General features: G+C 47.4%; 1 protein-coding gene across 3 annotated transcripts in view; it reads left to right on the forward strand.

The window, feature by feature from the left end:
• LRRC8D (leucine rich repeat containing 8 VRAC subunit D) overlaps positions 1–17863 on the forward strand; it is a 48430-nt gene that overhangs the window by 9473 nt on the left and 21094 nt on the right. Inside the window, exon 2 of one of the 3 annotated variants that reach the window (XM_054072788.1) lies at positions 851–989. The gene's annotated coding sequence lies outside the window, so the exon portion shown is untranslated. Of the gene's footprint in view, positions 1–850; positions 990–11668; positions 11810–16495; positions 16759–17863 lie in introns of those variants that run through there. The other 2 variants (XM_054072790.1, XM_054072789.1) reach the window with 2 other exon arrangements.

Genomic DNA, 17863 nt, shown 5'->3' on the forward strand with positions numbered 1-17863 from the left:
CTCCTGTTCCTGGTGCTGGGAAGGGCTTGGGGCCCCGCAGTGCTGCTCGGGGTGCAGCCAGGGCAGGGGGTGCATGAGAAGGGCGGCGAGGCAGTGGCTGTGCACAGAGAGCCGCGTAGCGTTGTGTCTGTTGCTAAGGCGCTCGTTTCGGCTATGGAGCAGCATCAGGCTACACAGTGGCTTTCTTGGTGTTTGTCGGGGGGCAGTTACTGCAAAATACTTGATTTATAACAAGACATACTTAATAAGCACCAAACTGAAATAAATACTCGTGAATTACCTGATGGAGTCTGACTGTTCCTTTTGCTGAGTTGTTGCTTTCCATCTCCGGGCTCTGCTCTGCTGGAGGTGAAAGCAGAGGTCTTGGCTGGTGGAAGTGTTGGGCTAAAAGAGGGCAGAGGAGAATCCCATTTCTTCTCTGTTGTGTTCATCCTGTGGTGGAGATAACGTGGCAGTTCAAATGTGATCAGAGCGGTTTTGTGGAGCGTATGCAGTGCACGGCTGCGACATCATTGTGATCTGCTGGCTTTTACGGTGGTGTAGGGAAGCAGTGACATAGAAATAGCAGCGCTCTTGGTGAAGTCTGGGTGAGCCAATGTGTTTGAAAAAATATGTGGGAAATCGCTAGTTGGAGGGATCTCCGCTTTTCAAGAATAAAACAACTCATTTAGAGTATTTCTGGAATTATGAAAATAAGAGTGTGCTCACCCTTCCCCAGAGATCAGGCACTGGTGGCAAAGGAATGACTAATGTCCTGCTTCTGTGTCACAGCATGGCGTTTCTCTGACACCTTGTGAGCGTCAACACTTTGTTCGGCCCCTTTGATTCACAGCGGTTTTGCTTTATACAGGAAGAGTCTGCGGCGCTTGTCAAAATGAGAAAGTGACTGTCATCACCTGGCGTGGTGTTCCCGTCACCAGAACCTGCTGGAGCCGGAGCTCAGCCCAGCTGGAGCCAGAGGAGGAAGAGGAGAAGCACAGCCTGATCAGGTACTGAGCTGGGAGTGGGAAAAGCTGTCTGCTGGCCGGAAGGGAAGTTGGAGACGATCATTAATTATGTAATTACAGTGCTGTTCCTTAAAAAGGCTTGCTAATATGTGGTACGGTGGTGGCCCAGCAATGACAGCTACGTCATCTGCGTGCCTGGCATGGTGCACGTTATGTGCTTGAGTTCTGAAATGGATCCGAGGTAAACGAACAAAAGCACCTTTCCCTTTTCTGGGTGTTTGATTTATGCATCTAACGTGCAGTACAGCTCAGTACGTGTTTGCCAGTACCTGCATCCAGGCTCCGTATGAGTTGGAAGGAGTGGAATAGGAATACTCTTGCGTGTTTGAATGTGGAAGAGCAGTTTGATGTCTTGAGGACAGAGTTTCATTCTTTGCTGTAACAGGGAGACACAAGTGCCAGCTTTTAAGGAGCACCGTGTTATTTAGCAACCCCTGCAGCTGGTGGGCTTCAAGACAAAAACAATTGTCAGGTTGCTGACTGTGTTTTTATTTGCTGAGATTCCCATAACTGTTCCTGGAAAATGATATTTATTCTTGCATTTGCATCTTTCGAGTTGTCATACTTAAGAAGACTTAGCATCGTGTTGTATGAGGATGGGCAAAGGAGTTCAAGGTTTTGGTTCGTTGTATTTGATTTATTATATTTTCCTTACATAACTGTACTTCTTGTGGAACTCCTGTTCCAAGGACCGTGTTCTGAAGAGACTCGGCATATTTTTATGCGCATTTAGAGATTCCTTAAGAGCAGGGCTACTAGTCACCTGTGCTTTTAAAGTGCTTGGGATGGCAGTGGACTGCGATTCACTTCTCAAGGGGAGCATTCTTTGAAGAGGCACAGTGATTGTCACCTCGAGTGGTGCTTTCTCTCCAGAAATACCAGCGTCCGTCAGAATTTATTAGTCACATTTAGATGTTATTTTGAGTGTATTGACCCAGGTGGAAACAGTGGAGTTTTGCCTAGACGGTTTTTTAAGTAAATTATTCTTAATGTAATTTCCAGCTCTGCCTGATTCTATCTTTCCTTGTGTGGTTGAAAGAGGGAAGTCCTCTAGTGTTCATTGGGAATCTGTCACTTTTTTGTTTTGGGAAATAAGAATCAGCGTTTATTTGATTCAACAGCCAGCTTCCTGCTTCCCAAGGAAGAGATAGTGGCTCATTCCCTGCAAACATCCCTCCTGTGGAGAGTCTTTGTTGGGGAGCCAGAGGAGAGCTAGCACCCACTAGTAAAATCGCTGCATAGCAGGATGAAGAGGGATTACTGAAGCATAACTAGGAAACTCATGGCTGCGTGGAAGACCTTATGTGCTCCGCAGACAAGCTGACCTAAATTCTGCAGCCAGGCCTTACTGGTTTCTGCGTTGATGTGATGTGGCAGGCTGGATAACCTGCAGCAGATCGGGGTTTAATGGAAGAGAGGCAGAGATTTCTGTTTGAGTAGAAACACAGGCAGGGCTGTCTTTATAACTGAACCAAATTGCTCTTAAATGCTTTTGTTGTTTTCTAAACCTACACTTCTGTATTCTTAATATTGAGTATTTTTCACCTAGCCGGGATGAGTCTGCGTTATAAGGATGCTCATTAGGAAGCGTGGAGAAGTTGTTTACTCCTGGATAGGGAAATACATGGATGGTTTTACCTGTAAGAGGCTTTGACAGATGGTTTGGAGTTGTGAGATGGGCTTAGCAAAGAAATGGTGATCACGTGTCTTACTAGTAGTGAAGCAGTTAACCCAGCTGACCCTTAATCATCTCTTGGGGGAAATGGGATTAGTATCTACCTGACATAAATGGAAAGGCTTGCGCTTATGCTTTAAGGCAGTCTGTATTTTTTATCATGATTATACATTTCACACAAGGCCAAAACAGAAATCCAAATAGGAAACAAAATGCCATGCCTGTCAAAGTCGAGTTGGTCAGCCTGACCTGTGTGCACAATTGTGCTGCTGTTGCTTCTTGTAGGAGGGCTGTGACTTTGCAGTTTAGTTTCTGCTGGCACAAGCTCGATGTGATGGCAGTTACTGCTTCCTCCCTTTTTCTGTAGACATAAGCCAGGCTGATGCAATGCTTGCCTTTGCCTTCACGCCTCCTGCATGCGCGCTTTTGCTCCCCGGTCTCACCATTTCCTCCTGAGGTGCCCCTCCAGCTGTGAGAGGGATGTTTCTGCTGGTGCTGTTTAAACTGGGTGCTATGAAAGAAGCAGCTTATGCAGACAGAAGAATTTCAGCCACTAGCAGGACTCTGCAGTACGGTTTTTGCTGGTACAGTTGGGAAGGAAGAGAAAATAATAGAGCTCAGTCAGCAAAATGTAGAAGTATGGCTCAGGGCTTTCCTGTGCGAGTGTTCTGAGCTGGTTGCTGGGCTGGAATGCGTGTGTATAGATCATATATTAGCATCTGAAAACCTCTTCTGTGGGAGCATAGGCTCTAAGCTCCTCTGATTATTTTTTTTAGAGGGATTTCTGCAGCTGCAGAACCCTGAAACACCAGGGGAAATAGTGATATCCTCAAACATAGGTGGTTTGTTTTAGATCATGTTGCAGTGATGTGCCTCTGATTTGATTTAACAACTGTTTGTTTGCTCTAGGCACATAATAAGCAGCAGCTCTGCCCTTCTGGAAGCGGGAATGAAAGGCTCCAAGAAAGGGTGGATTTGCTTGCTTGGTTGGTCTCGTTTGTGTCCTGCTTTGCTGGCATTTTGGCATGTAGCTCCTCTGTGCGGTGGAAGGCAGTGTTCGCTCTCCGGAGGTAGGCAAGCCGATGGATTTACTTACTATGCATCAACTCCGAGTTAATTACAAAAATGTATCTATGCCAAAGCTAATGTTGGGAGCTAACGTGTCCGCCCGCTCTGATCTGCTCGCGGAGTGAGTGCCAAGCGGTAGCTGGTGCCAGCGGTCCTTTGTGTTCGATGTGTGTGAGCTGGTGGCAGACGCAGAGGGTGAGACGGGGAGGAGCTCGCTGGGGAAAAGCAAATCAACGAAGACAAAATCAATTTTTGACAAAATCAAAGTTGATTTTTGACAAGGGCTGCCAGAGGGCAGACCAGAGATGGATGTCCTGAATGGCCGAGAGTTTCAAAGCATCCCTCAGCCTCTGGGAGACAATGTGCTGGTTCCAGACGTGTGACAAATGACAGCCTTCCCTGGATACTTGCCTACGGATCAAGTCCTAAGTTAGTACTGAGGTCTGCTCCAGCCACGCTGCAGCGGCTCCCTGCAGGTTCTCCTGCTCGCATATCGAGTTCTGTGGATGTTGTTTTGGCTGTGCTTGGCAGCGAGGGCAGAGGGAGGGCAGGGCTGCTCCCGCACCCACACAAGGGACCTGCTGTGTGCCTGAGGGGAGAGGGACTGTCACCAGCCGAGGAAGCACCACGGTGTGGCGAGGAGATGGGAGAGCAAGGGCTGTTTCCACTGGTGCCAGGCCAGACAGTATTCCAGAAGCATTTGTCCAATGCCCTCAGACACACGGTGTAAATGTTGGGGTTGTCCTGTGCGGGGACAGGAGTGGGACTCGATGATCCTTGCGGGTCCCTTCCAACTCAAGGCATTCTGTGATTCTGTGTGTGTGTTTCAGTACCAGAAGCACTAGTTGGATGTTTATTAATGGACAAATTAATTGAATTTATTTAAATTCCCTCCAGATAAACGGCATTTTGCTTGCAGCAGTGCTGTTGCCGAGGCTGCCTCAAGGCAGAAGGAAGTTTTTTCCTTGGATGTAGATAGAGATGTCAATGTGACTGCTGCTTTGTGATGAAAAGGACTCCGTATGCCTTGCTCCAGCGTTACCGTTTTCATGTCAGGTTATCTGTTCTTTCTGCCTGTCCTTCCTGCGGCACTTTTAATGTTAACAGTAGATACGGAAAGTAGAAAATAGCACTTCTTTATTTTTTTCACTGTTTTTGTTCCCATATATATTTGCCTGGGTGGGAGATTTGTCCATTACTGGTAGCCAAAGTCCATCCCCGTAGGCACGTGTCTGCTTCCAGCCAGCCGGTCGTCCTGCGAGCCTGAACCCATTCCGGCTGCCAGCAGTGAAGCCCAAGGCAGCATGGGGTGAGGAAGGAGACTGCACTCGTGGATGTTTGTCAGCAAACTCACTGCAGCAGAGAGAAATCTGAGCGGGGTCAGAAGCAGCAGTGCTTTCTTTAAACCTTCAGTGTCATGTTGCGTGGCATGTTTCCTTGTGGATAGACCTGTTTCCTACTGGATGCGTACCAAGTTCAATAAGACTACATTAATCTTAGCCCTGTGTTTTGACACAATATGATGTTGTTTTGAAATATTTCCCTGCTTTCGGTTCTCAACTGGAGTCTCAGGACGTGCTCTTTGGGTAGGTAGGATGAGATTCTTCACAGGTGGTCGCTCCCTCAAGCTTCATTCCTTGTCTTTGGTAGGTGATGCTCTCATGAATTAGGGAGCACCATCTCAGTGTGGCTGTTCTCTTGTTCCCCTAGAGGCTGGCTCTGAACGCTGGAGCACCAAATCAGCATCAGAGGGGTAAGGTATGCCCATCCTTGTCCATACCTGATTGAGTTTCGTAGGGAAGTGAAACACTTCCAACAGTTGAGAAACCCTAGAAAGAACTGGACTGGAATGATGAAAAGTTGGCCTCTCCAATACCTGGTTTTCCTTCTGTAGATGGGCCTGACCTGTTGTCTATTAATTCTGTATTTGCGCCTCTTGATGGTGAAAAGGAGATACTGTAAGAAATGAAAGCTGATCATACCCTGGGCTGCATCCAGGGTAGTGGAGACCGGCAGGGCGTTCTGCCCCTCTACACTGCTCTAGCGAAATCCCACCTGGAGTCCCGCATCCAGTTCTGGAGTCCTCAGCACAGGAAGGACATGGAGCTATTGAGGTGAGTTCAGAGGGGGCCACGGAGATGATCCGAGGGCTGGAGCAGCTCTGCTCTGAGGACAGGCTGAGAGAGCTGGGGTTGTTCAGCCAAGAGAAGAGAACGCTGCAGGGAGACCTTAGAGCAGCTTCCAGTGCTGAAAGGGGCTCCAGGAAAGCTGGGGAGGGGCTCTTTATCAGGGAGGGCAGGGAGAGGATGAGGGGGAACGGTTTTCAGCTGGAAGAGGGGAGATTGAGATGAGATCTTAGGAAGAAATGTTTTGCTGTGAGGGGGGCCCTGGCCCAGGTTGTCCAGAGAAGCTGCCACTGCCCCATCCCTGGAGGAGTTCCAGGCCAGGTTGGATGGGGCTCGGAGCCCCTGATCCAGTGGGAGATGGCCTTCGAACTGGATAGGCTTTGAGGTTCCTTCCAACCCAAAGCATTCTGTGACTCTATGAGCCATTCTGAATTGGTGACATTACTGCCTGGTGCCTCAGTCTGTAAAGATAGGGGGAGAGGGAGAGATTTGCAAGGGAAAAAAACGAACAAACAGCTCTTTGTTGACCAATTATTTTAGTGCTGCTGTGGTTTAGCTGTAATATTGTGTTATTCTGTCCACAGCTTTTTATGGGCCTGTTTTAGGAAAATTTTAAATTGAAATAAATAATACATTTCTCTAGTTTTGTTTGCATGCAATTATAACATTCCACTGCCTCCGGTGATTGGATATATAAAATCCTGGCCTTGGTTGCAGAGCAGGAAACCCCAAACTTTCCAGTTATCAACTTTGCATTTCATGAAGCAGCTGTGGAAAAGTTTTCGGTGTGTAATTAGAATTGATTTGATCAATAAGGCATTGGTCTCTCTCCCATTCCCTTATGTTCTGCGGCAGCTGGGCAGAGAAGTGATGTGATTTTTCTGCACATAAACTGAATCTGCTGCCTTTTGAAGTAAAATGCTTTCCCAGGCAGGCAATGATTTTTATGGGCGATTCTTGAGGTTAAGTAGAACCCTGCCTAGGGTTTTTTTCAGTCTTTTCTACAGAGGAAGCAGAGTGGTTTGGGGCTTTGGAGGCAGAGCTCAAGCGCCACCCCCTCAGACCCCACGCCCCAGATTGCTGCTTGCCCCACAGCTCTGCTCTGGGGTGCGTCCATAGTTTGCACCTGGATCTGGCAGCCCCACAAGACATCCCTGTGGCGTGGGGGAGATGAAGAGGGCTGTGGAAATGGGAGTGTTGCACAGGATTTTCTTTAGACGCCAGAAGCCATGGGCTGTGGTAGAGCTGCACAGTCCCATGTCAAGTCACCACCTTCTGGTTGATGAGTAACGGCTGTTTTTCCCAAGTCTGGGTACTCCCTAGTCCCTGGGCAGCAGCTGATTGGAGGTAACTTGTTGTCAACATCCACAGCATTGGCATTGTTTCTTTTCCAGCTGAGGGAATGGGATGGGGAGCTGCAGGGAAGCTCTGCAGGATATATCAGAGTTTTTGGGAAGGCAGAGGTGGGTGCAGGAAGATGTCGGAAGGGACAGCAGCGTGGAGCAAAATGCATGGCTAATGGCATGGGAACGTGTCAGTCCCCTTCTCCTCAAGATTGTGCCGTCCTGGTATGTGTGTTTAGACTGAGACAACCAGGGATACTCGCTGTCGGGTTGGTAAAACAATCAGATTGCCAAGATCTCCATTGTCTTGTTAAGCATCATTTCAGTTTTGTGGTGTATTTGTCCATCTTCACTGCAGCTAATTTCAGATAAGGCAAACCGTGGGTTTTAGCACCCTACCTGTCGGTTCACTCCCTACAGCTTATGCAAATTTTAGTGTTTGCTTTGGTTTTCATAGAATCATAGAATCGCTTGGTGGTAAAAGACCTTTGAGACCATCAAGTCCAACTGTACCTGTCTACCACTAAACCAGATCTCTGAGCACCTCATCTACGTGTCTTTCAAACCCCTCCAGGGATGGTGACTCCACCACCTCCCTGGGCAGCATTCCAGTGCCTGAGAAACCTTTCAGTGAAGAAATTTTTCCTGATGTCCAGTCTGAACGTGCCCTGGTGCAACTTGAGGCCGTTTCCTCTCATCCTGTCACCTGGCACTTGGGAGAAAAGCCCAGCGCCCACCTCTCTACAACCTTCTTTCAGGGAGTTGTAGAGAGTGATGAGGTGTCCCCTCAGCCTCCTTTTCTCCAGGCTAAAGAGCTCCAGGTCCCTCATCCACCCCTCATAACCCTTGTTCTCCAGACCCTTCCGCAGCTCTGTTCCATTCTCTGGACATGCTCCAGCCCCTCAATGTCCTTCTTGTACTGAGGGGCCCAAAACTGAACCCAGGATTCGAGGTGTGGCCTCTCCAGCTCTTGAGTGCAGAGGCACAATCTCATCCCTGGTCCTTCTGGCCACTGTGTTTCTGGTACAAGCCAAGATGCCATTGGCCTTCTTGGCCCCTTGGGCACACTTGCAGCCCTGCTCTGTCTCGGCCAGGGTTCAGCCTGAAGGCAACAACTGGGAAACTTTCTTGCACTAGAAGTATTGTAGGGGATGGGGAGGTGAGAATCGAATCTCTTGTCCATAAACATTTACCAAAGCTTATTTCGACAGCTCTGCCTGTCTTTGCTACAATAGCTGGAGCTTTGGCAACCTAAAAAGCCCCAGACCTGCTTTGTTTTGACACTTAGCTGGATCCTTATATCCGATATCCTAAACAAGGGGTAGAGTTACTTCTGTTTTCCTTGTGTGTTGGGTAGCATTTACGTACATCGCTGGCAGAACCTGGGTCTGTTTTTTGCGGTGTCATTGAGTTTCTTTTGCGTGTGTGGGTTGCTGACATAGCTGTGTCGGTGGGAAGACAAACCCTTGAAATAGAAGAAGATGATGAGGCAAGGGCTGTCAGGTATTACGCGTGGATTCTGTACTTGGCGTGCCAGGTCCCTGACCTACTTGAGGCCTCCAGGTACTTCTGCAGTGATGAACTGCAGTGTCTGGCAGAGGGATTCAGCGTGCAAGGGCAACACCTGAAAAAACAGGCTTTCAGCCTTTCCCTGAAATAAGGCAGTTCCAAGGTTTCTGTTCTTTTGGGAGCAGGGTGCTTCCGTTCAATGTGTGCAGGCGTAACAGCTCGTGGCCAGCTCCTTGCTTTGATAACTGTCAGCAAAGTGATATCAGCCCTAGAATGCCAGGTCGGAAGGGACCTCAGGGATCATCTGGTCCAACCTTTTAGATGATGGATACCTTAAATGTGTCCAGTGCAGATGAGTCCACTCCTTCCCTGGGGAGATTATTCTAGTGTTTCACTGTTCTCATGGGGAACAATTTTCTTCTGGAATCCAATCGGAATCTCCCCAGGAACAACTGATCCCCATTCCCCCTTGTCTTTTCCACATGACTCCTTGTAAAAAGGGAGTCTCCATCCTTTGGGCAGACACCCTTTATGTACTGGTACATGGTGAAAGGTCTCCCCTAAGCCTTTTCCTCTCAGGCTGAGAGAAGCGGGTTTGTTCAGCCTTTACTTCTTATGGAAGATTTCCTGGTCCTCTGACCATCTTAGTGACCCTTCTCGGGGCCCTCTCCAGCCTGTCTGTGTGTTTTTTGTATAGCAGGGAACAAAACCAGACACAGCACTCCAGATGTGGCCTGACAAGCAGTGAGTAGAGTGGGATGATGACTTCTTTGTCTCTGGTGATGATGCTCTTCTTGATGCACTCCAGCATCCTGTTGGCCTTCTTCGCTACTGCAGCACACTGTTCACTCGCGTTGGGTCTGTTGGCCACCAAGACCCCCAGGACCTTCTCCACGGAGCTGCTCTCCAGCCAGGTGGAACCCAGTCTGAGCTACACTGACTCTACTGATAGAGTTGACGTATTTGCCCTGCTTTTTTTCCTGCACGTGTGCCGCAGTAATTCTTCGGGTATATGTATATTTTATTTCTGAAATAATCAATACACCAGTCAGCGATAACATCTGAAAACAATAAAAACCAGCAGAAGAGCAGAAAGGCCCCAGATAGTCCCTGCACAACAACAAGATGAGCTGTACCGTGGTCAAGGAGAGCTGCTTGCAGCCAAGGGCGCTTGCAAAGGGGGAGGCAGGTTATGAAAACCCAGCAGCTAACTTTGATTTTTGAATGAGGACAAATGTAGTTGTGTTCTCCAAATAAATGCTGAGAGTAGTCACGTTACTTAGTGTTCTGTATAATATTAAACGTCTGTTTCACAGCTTATCACAAAAGGCCTTGGAGCTTATTCTTGGCTTTCTGGGCAGTGATCACAGATGATGGAACTGGGCAGGCTAAAGGTCACGGTGTTTTAGAAGGAGATTCTTTTAAAAACAACTCCATGACCTTTCAGAGTTGGAGGTATCCCCAAGATAAGCGGTTTGATTGATCTGAGGCAAAGGATATGAGTCTTTCTTGCTTATTAAATGCACCAAACGTGGTTACATGTGCACAGGGTTAAAAGGCTGTGTGGGTCAGTACTGGCTGAAAATGTTTTCTGGGGGTTTGAATGGGTTTAACAGCATTACTGGTGTTTCTTGACACCTTTTTTGGAATATCCTCTCCCATATTAAAAGTGTTTTTAGGGGATGGACTTGTTTTCGTTCTGTACACCCGGAGGGCACACAAGGAATGTGCATCTTGTTTGCAGAGCAGTCACAGACCAGTCCTCAGGAGCTGACTCACTGCTGTTTTGTAAGCGGGATTTGCCTTCCTTTCATGTGGTTTTGCATTTTTCCATTCCCTAGTCCCTGGTAATTTAGATCTTAAGTGCTGTGGTGTCAGAAAGCCTGCTTCCTGGAGTGGGAGCTTATCCCGTACTGAGCCTGAGTTGATAGCAGCAAACACCATCTTTTATTGTTGCCTTTCTTTCTAGCTGGGTCGTCATCACGTTATGATGTAAAGGCACTTTCCCTGCAGCTGTCTACCTGGGTCATTAGTAAATGATCATTAATCGTTTGGAGGATATTGTGTTTAGTCTGTTATTGTAATGTCTGACTTGGATTTTTCCTATACAATATTTGAGACTTTTCTGAGTTTCCAATTAATTTCCTTCTTCCACTCGCTATTGCGATGCCATGGTGGGGTGGGATGAGAAAACTGGGCTGCTGGCAAGGATTGGAGGGGAGGCTGTGGCTCCGCGTGACCCGAGCGTTCAAGTTAGAATTTCTGGTTCGTAGCACACCTTGAATTACAACACTGGATTCCACTGTTGACTTTCAGATCACTTGACCTGCTCTCACATCTTAGTAACACATTATTCACGGCAGGGCAGGTATTTCCCTGTGATTGATAGGAACTTTTTATTACTTCGTTTTAGTTGGAATGATTAATTTATTTTCTTCTTTTCACTGACAGCTTAGGAGGAGCTCAGGTGCCAGAAATCTTCTGCATTGTCGTCGCTTTTCTTTTCTAACTAAAAGCTTTCCTGAAGAGAACTGTGCACCCACGTGTAAATCAAACTCTGCCGAGAGCTCTGCCACCTGTATTTTCTTACAGCCTTGCTGGGTTAAGGTTGGAAGGTCTGATTGTTTTAATTGGTGTTTTTGTGTGGCTGGAAAACTGACAAGTCTGATGAATTTCATGTTCTTTCTGCGTGATTAAATTCAAGGGCAGCAGTGTGGGCTGCTACTACTCCCGGGAAAACCAGATGGAAGAGAGTAGGGCAGAGAGAGCCCAGCAGGGATGTTTTTCCTGGTCCTTCTGTTCCACTGTAGCTCCAAGGCAGAACAGAGTAAAGGAAAAATGGAAACCGTTCTCCTGGAAAAAGGGTGGAGTGATCTTGCTTTTCCAGGAGATTGAGGAGAGAGGAGAAAGAAACAATAGGAAGCTGTTCGTTTCCTGGGTGGAGTTTCACATTTGACACTGATAAGCGGGAGGATGGTATGAAGGCGTCGGGCTGGTAGAGAGGCTGCACCTTCCCTGGGCGCTGCTGGACTTCAGTCTGGGTGTTCCTGCAGGAAACTCCACCCTCTCCTTCTCTCTCTGGTACGTTGTCGTCCTGTTACCGCTGGCAAAAAGCTGCCTGTGTGGGAGATATGCAAATGTGTTGTAATGTTCCGATATAATTTTAGCGCAGAAAAAGAGCAAGCTATCGCCAACCGAGCTCCAGTCTTGCAGCTTCGTTTATTTAATAGAGCCGTTAACTTGGAAAACAGGCTTACATGGACGTGGGATGTAGGATCAAGTTCTTTTGTAAGCTTAAAAAGCGGCTGCTATCAAGCCATGCTTCCATAAAACTAAATTCCTTTCCAGTAGGAACTGTCTGTGTGAGTGTTAAGAGAATTGGATCATTTAATGGCATGATTAGGAGGATCTCTGATGTGAATTCACTCTCTGCTCACAGTGAACACTGTCACTGGAACAAAACTGGCTTTCCTATGAATAACTGAGGTGGACTTCTCCCAGTGTGAAAATTCTAAATACTGTTTTGCCATATGGTTTTATTGTAGTGATTTTCTTTTCGGGTTCAGTGAGAATGTTATCTTTTCATGGGAGAGAGGAATGAACCTGCTAAAATCCTTTCTCATCCGCAGGGTTAAGTATTGCACTCGGGAGGGTAATGTTCCAGTGGAATTGCAGCCTTCTCATAACAGTTTAGACTTTGGTAAAGAAAGTGGATGAGTCATTGCAGGGGTTTGATGGCTGAAAAGATTGATTAATAATTAATTTAAAACCAAGAAGCCCTTTCCTCTGTGTCCGAGCTTTCAGCCATTCAAAAGATCATCAGATTCCCACATGTAGTTTAGCATTTGAGTACTGTGGACGTGTTTGTTTTGATGTAGTTCCCTGAACTGCAAATGTTGCTTGTTCTTTGCTTTTGCTTACAGGTTATTTATAGAAATATAAATGTCAAGTTTTGTTCGAGCGTTTTGATGAGTTTACAGCACTTTGAGAAAGCCAAAATGTTCCCATTAGTTTGGTGCGTTAGGGTTAATTAAACTTGTGTTTGAGTTGCACTGCTGTGTCTATATATATAACAGGTGAAGGTATTCCAGTTTTTCAGTGTTTGTGTGCTCTTGTGCACGGGTTCATTTGCTTTTCCTCGATAGGTGTTTGTCTCAAGGGCTTTTATTTCTATAGGTTGTGTTTGAGCTGGGTGTCCAACAGGAAACCCAAGGTCCACGGTGCCTTCTTGCCCTTACACTGGGATAGTTCAGCCTGGAGAAGAGGAGGCTCCAAGGAGACCTTAGAGCAGCTTCCAGTATGGAAAGGGGCTTCAGGAAAGCTGGGGAGTGACTCTGGATCAGGGAGTGCAGGGACAGGATGAGGAGAACAGTTTTCAGCCACAAGAGGGGAGATTGAGATGAGATTTTTAGGAAGAAATGTTCTCCTGTTCAGGTGGGGAGGCCCTGGCCCAGGGTGCCCAGAGCAGTGGTGGCTGCCCCATCCCTGGAGGGGTCCCAGGCCAGGTTGGATGGGGCTTGGAGGCCCTGATCCAGTGGGAGGTGTCCCTGCCCATGGCAGGGGGTGGGACTGGATGGGCTTTGAAGACCCTTCCCACCCAACCATTCTGTGATGGTGAACGTGGAGAATGCTGCGGGCTGCAGCGTGACCCTGAAGAGTTGGCTCAAAACTGGACTTCAGAATTCAGTTAAATTAACATAAATAATCTCCATTTGAGGAGGTTTTCAGCTGCAGCAGGCCTGAGACAGGGGGGTCAGTCAAATCCAAAGGCATAGAAGCTTCAGCAACCTTTTGAAATCCTTGATACCCCCGAGTGCTCCTGTTCAGGGCAGACCTTTGATACCGTGTAGGTCTTGTGGCTCTGGTCCTAGAAGAGGTGATAAACTGAGGTTTGGCTTTTTATTAGTTAAAACCATGCTATGTGCAGCCCTGGGTATTTTGGGTACTGAATCTTGGCTATTTAGTGAGTGGTGAATGTAGGTCGAGGCGTTTGTTTGCTGACAGGGTACAAAAAGCCACTCTCCAACCTTTCCTTCATTTTTATTTATTTATAAGCTTGAAAGGTGAATGAAAATGTGTAACCATTTTAACTTGAGCTGTTATCACCATTCATAATTTAAACCTGAATTGCTCTGCATTTTCAGTTCCCCGGTCCCTATGGTCATTAAATCCTGAGTTATGGCTGGGCTGTAGTCTTCTGATCAGGCTCCTCTGAAAAGCAGGTGGCTGTCAGATATTTAGCCCCGAGATGTAGCTACAGCCTTGTGGTGCCGGTGTTTGTGACATTGTGTTTTCTCAGACACGCTGAGTGCAGCAGCTGAACCTTGGCACTTCTCAAGGCTTTAGTCTGTGAAGAGTTGTCTGGATTTCCCAGCTCGCAGATAGCGATGCTCTCTGGCCTGCTTTAACCGTGAACTTAACTGTACCTTAGTCAGAAGCTAAGATTTAGTTGCAGTGCTGTATTAATTCTTTATAATGGCTGTAGTGTGGCGCAGGGTTACCGTAAGTAGGGGGTTTGAAGTGGAAAGAGAGCACGCAGGGCTGCTCTGCAAGGGTAGCATCGGAGTTAGGCTCCAGTTAGTTTGGTAAAATGTAATAAAACAACCATTTTACCTTGGCACAAAATATAGAAGGTGAAGACCTTTTTTTTTTTTTGCTTTAGTTAGTGTTAAAAGGGTTGAAAGTGGGAAATGTGGGGATAATGAAGAATTTTATTTTAATATTTTAATTTATTTAATGATTTTAGCTGCAGGGAAGGATATGCAATTTTATTTACAAAGTCAGACCTCTTGAATGCTTGTTTTACTGCAGTCAAACCTCCCTGGGTAAATGTCACGTGCAGGATCAAGTGGGTGTTCACCTGCTGGGTTAGAGGAGGACAGGAAAGCAGTTTGCTCTAGAGGGGTGCTGGAAAAAGTGGATGATTTCATGGCTTCAGGTAGATAAAACTTGCTCTGGTGGCAGTACGGGCAGCAGAATGTGACAAGAAGGGGGAGGGGAGAAGGATATGTGTGGCTCGGGTGATACTTTGCATCCTGGAAGGAAGAAGCAGGGTCTGGAATTCGTCTGACATTTCTGAAAATGCGAAGGGAGCCAAAGGAAGCTGTTGGGTGTTGGGGCAGGACTGATGTGCTCCAGGTTATAGAGAAGCTGTGGACAGAAAGACAGCAAGAAATCCCCAGGCTCCATTATAACTTAAGAGGCAAAAGACTGTGCATCTGCAGTGGTCAGGAGGAGGTGTCCCGAGGCACCCTGGCGGCTCTGGGTGCCGGTGTTTGAGCCCAGCAGTGCAGCTGTACTCGGTTCACACCTCCGGAGCTGCTCTGCTCTGGATCGCTGCCATTGGAAACCTCCTGCTGCAGAGAAAGTCCTACACGGGAGTAGTTGCAGTTTGCTTTTCCTGTGGGATCAGTGCAGAACCCATGGACGGATGAGATAGGGGTCAGAGATGACCTGTGCTTCCTCCAGAGCTTCATTTTTCCTTCTCACAGGCTGGCCTGTGGAGAGAGGTTTGTGAGCTGAGCAATGGTGCCGTAAGGGGATTCCTCGGCAGAGCGGGTGGATCTGATACCGAGAAGGACTTCTTGTATCAGATCTGGCTGTTGGAACTCGCCTCAAGGAGCAGAGCTCCCCAGGGCAGCCTCCCACGCTTGGTCCGGAGCCTGCAAGGCGAGACTTAACGTACCCAGAGTGTGTGGCTAGGGATGGTTTTACATTAAACTGCGGTAACTGCTGTAAAAACGCACCTCCTGCTGCTGAACGGTGAGACCTGAGATCGGGTTAGTTATTTTTTTAAGCTGAACTGGAAATAATCCGTACAGGTTTTCAGGCTTGGCCACAAGAACATGATTTGTCACGCGGTGTTACATCAGCTGAGAGAACTCCTCAGACAGTAAGCCCTGGATTTTCTGCACTTGCCTCTCTGCAAGCCTTGTCACAGCTCTTCCATCACGCAGACTGACTTCTCTTGTGTGTTTGGGTTATGAGGGTAACAAAGCCTATGAAACATGGCTGTCCATGAAAAATAATACTCTAATATGCTTTCAGCTTTTCTAATGGGATCATTTTTCACATGTACATTTGCATTAATGGCTGTTGGCTTCCAGCTGATAAATGCGGTGCCCTGTGAAAATACCAGGTTATTCGGACTGGCTGGGTTCCTGTGGCGCCCTCGGTGCTGCAGCTTTCACTGGCTCGCTGCGCCTCTGCTTGTGTGCACAGCAGAGTTGTTTACATGTTAGGAATACGCTAGAGGCAAGGAGAAAAGAACAGCTTTAATGTGCTGCAGCCTCGATGCTCTGTGGGGGAGGCCTCGGAATTGTTCCTAACAGGATCAAATGTCGATCAGTGTGGCAGGAAGAATAAAGTTACTGTTCATGAGAAAACCGAAGAACAGTATATCTCATGCTTTCCAGCCATCTTAAAGCCATCTATTTTTGATCCTGTCCAGGAAAATGTCCCTCTCCCGTGGTTCTTTTGAGCCCTAAACAGTATTAGTGGTGCCTGGTGGAAGCATCAGTCTGGAGCGCTCCTCTGGGCTGTCTTCAGTAAGGAAACGAGTGAGATGCCAGCGTCTTTCAGCTCCTCCTTGAAAAACCTGGTGATCAGATTAGCGAGGGTGCTGCTTGGAACATCGTGGCTACTGTTAAATTCGGTTTAAAGGCAGATCCGGGCATTTACTGGCTCCGTAAAGTCAGAAAACAGTTACTCTGACATTAAGCCATGGCTTCTCCCTTATTACAAGGTATAAAATCTGGAAGGAGAGGACAGAGGCAGAGGAAACGGCTAGAGAGGAGTGGAGAAGAAAACAGCTGAAAACCACCTCCTCTCCCTCCAGAGCTATTTTTTGTCAGTGACAGCGAACTGTGGGATGAGCAAAGCTGATCTGTATCTGCATCAGGCCGTGGCGCTGATCGGAAAACGTATCCCCAGGAAAAAACAAGGAGAACCAGCCTAGCTGCGCGGGAGGGAGCAGCCAAAGTCAAGGCACCTCTGCTGGATCTTTCCTGTCTGCATTGCGTTGCGTTCAGGTGATGCTCGGAGTCTCACAACACGGGGCTGCCGCGTTTGTGTTAGCAGACGGGGGAGCGGGCTGGGGTTTGGGGAAGAGCAGCGGGGGCTGCAGCCTGCGGAGAAAGAGTAGAGACAGGGAGGGAGTGGAGAGGAGACTTGGAAAAGCGTGCCGGAATAAGAGGCTTTTTAAACTAAGGCCAGGTGCTCGTTGGAAATGCTGCTCTAAAACAAACCTGGCAAATACACAGTCATGAATTTACTTACCAGAATTCAAGCTTTTCTAATTGTGTGGTTTCTTGTATTCTTCTTGGGCTGGTTTGGTGTTGAACCAGCATCCCCATGTGTTGTGTTGTCTGGGCTTTCCTCCCGAGGGAGGTATTTTAGACACTTACTCCCGAGTAAATCCTGCGTGTGATTCTGGAGCTAAGGGCTTGTCTTCACATGCCGTTGAGAAATTATTGGAGTCAGCTGGAGGTGGGAATTCGGAGTGAATTGCTTCGACCGCCCTACATCTGTGAGGCAGGGTAGTTGAGAGCCTCTCCAGTTCTGGAAAACGGCATCTGAAGAGACTCTCAAGCCGTTTAATCAATCGATTTTTTTTAATTTGTATGGCTTTTGTGTCTTAAGAAGTAATCCAAAGCGCACACAAAGCCTCAAAGTGGATTACATTATAGAAAGGCTGTTCTTAAGGATTTGGGAGGGTTTATGTTTATGCAGATATATTGCTAGTTGGGAGTAGCGCTTCTATTTTACAGCTCTTTCATCTGAATTTAATGTTCAAGCAACTCCTTCAGACTCTGCTAACCTTAAGCAGAGTTCACATTCCTCTCATAATTTCTTTAGTCTCTGCAATAGACCTTTGAGACACAGTTACAGCATCTTAAAGCCGTCACTAACCATGTGATGACTGAGAGCTTCTACAGAAACTTCCAAGTCCACCTATTTAATCTTTTATAGTGAATGGAATGCGCTTAGGTGGGCAGAGCTGCTGGTTTCTTGTGGGAATTTCTAAGCTGGAGGAGGAGGGTGAAGGAAGATAAAAAGGAACACGAGCCCTCCGAGCAAATCTTGGCCTTCCAGCCCAAACTGAGATTCTGCCTATCCCGTAAAAAGCTTTGTTAG

This window comes from Cuculus canorus, chromosome 8, assembly GCF_017976375.1.
Source record: "Cuculus canorus isolate bCucCan1 chromosome 8, bCucCan1.pri, whole genome shotgun sequence".
Taxonomy (NCBI): Eukaryota; Metazoa; Chordata; class Aves; order Cuculiformes; family Cuculidae; genus Cuculus; species Cuculus canorus.